Genomic DNA, 1,975 nt, shown 5'->3' with positions numbered 1-1,975 from the left:
GTAAGTCAGGCCTGCGTCTGGATCACAGTCAGCAGGGGACGGAGAGCCCTGTGCTGCATAAGGTTGCGTCTGGAGAGGTCCTGGTAAAAGAACAGATGAACCCCATCAAAATCAAAGAATGACCGATTCTGCATATTTTGCATGATGCGCTCTTTAAGTGTATAATTGTGAAGTTTTCAGATAATGTCTCTGGGGTTTGCAGGATCATCAGGTGGAGATCTAAGTGCCCTGTGGGGTCTGTCTATTTCCATGGGTGCTGAGACTGGAAGATTCAGAATTGGATCCGTATGAAGAGTAAGTGACGGCGGCGACAAGGGATTCGCCTTTCGGAACGCCCGGGAGGCCATGCAGTGGTCGCAGAGACAGCCATAGGTGCTCAGCCTGGTGAGATAAGGACCACCTGTACACAATTCCCAGATTATGACTCCACAATTGGAGCCCATGAGGGACTATATATGCTCCTCTTCTGTGGCCCATGTGATACTCTCCTGGTCATTACCTTACAGATGTGTATGGGGTGCAGTTCGGTGGTCAATGTAAGTGAATATTCTCTACTCTCTCCTTTTTTAGTCATTATCTAACAGCCCTTTCTCTTCATCTGTTTGGGCTGAGCTGGCTTGTCCACCATTATGTGGATAGGCTGCCTCTTTAGGCTTCTCTCAGCCCCCATTCACATGCAGGCAACGCTACCTCGCACCGCGACCTCGGAGCGGCCGCCACGGACTTCATAGCATTGAAGTATATGGCGGTCGCCTCCTGGTCGCCCCAAAGAACCCCCGGACCCTTTTTCTAAGTCGGAGCGACTTGTGTCGCTCCTATTAGAACGGGTCCGCAGCTTCCCTATGGGAGGCGACCTACGGCGACCTGTGAGGCGACCAGGTCGCCTCACAGGTCGCCCTAGTGTGAACCGGGGCTTAGGGTCTTGTGTTTGTTTTTTTTACAATTTAAATTTTTTTTGTTCTTTCATTTAAGTTAATAGATTACTGAATTCCTGCCTTTTTTCCTAGTGAGTGCCTATAGGGGCCTCTTTGAAACAACGCATCCCCTAAATTTCTTGTTACCTCAAGAAATTAAACACTTTGCAATCAGTTTGCCTACTCACCGTACATCACAGGCAGTCAACAAGTGACTGAACCTAAATAACCCATCAAAGCAAGTACACCACTTTATACTATTAATTCAATGGGATCTTAAGATACGTCCTTCTATTGCTATATTTATTATACGTTTCATAACCATTTTCAGTCCTTATAAATATAATATTTTTGTAAAATCTCTTTATATAAGGGTTAGCTATACACGTATATGCTCCTTCCTTGACTGCCGTACTGCACTTATTTGTCACTCTGCGCTAACCTACATACAGCAACATATATACATTTTAACCTACTTATGTTATTTCTGGGAATTGCCTACAACAGGTGTTCAGCCCTCCATAAATTTTGGCACCATAAGTATTGCTTCTTGTAAGCCAGCCACCTCGAGCCAGGCCATATGGTTGGTGAGAATGTCCTAGAGAGTGACCTGGATTCTCAAGTCTCTGGTTCTACGAACATTCCCCATCTATTAGAGGTAACTATACCTGATGTGTCCATATGGACAATTCTATAACTATTGTTATATGATGTACTTCTAAGATCTTGATGTATTCTTATATTTAGACAACATAGTCCCCCTAAAGAAGACCATGACTCTTTTGGTCAAAATCTGTTGGGGCAGGATTATTGTACTATTGGAGTATACCTGCCTACACCACAAATGTTGACATGTCTGATGGGTCATTTGTAAACCAGAGTGCACACTTTTTTAATATTTTTAAAAGAAAAGATAATTCATGCATTTTAATATTCTCTAATATTTTATCTACTGCTAAAAAAAAACCCTGGGGGAATCTTTCTATTGTTTGCCATTTAATTGGGATGTGCAGCCTCTCCAACTATATGTGTTTTCCTATATTTCCACTATGGTTTCCTCA

Source organism: Pelophylax lessonae (assembly GCF_965119305.1).
Source record: "Pelophylax lessonae genome assembly, chromosome: 13".
Taxonomy (NCBI): Eukaryota; Metazoa; Chordata; class Amphibia; order Anura; family Ranidae; genus Pelophylax; species Pelophylax lessonae.
Note: the sequence above shows the minus strand (reverse complement) of the source record.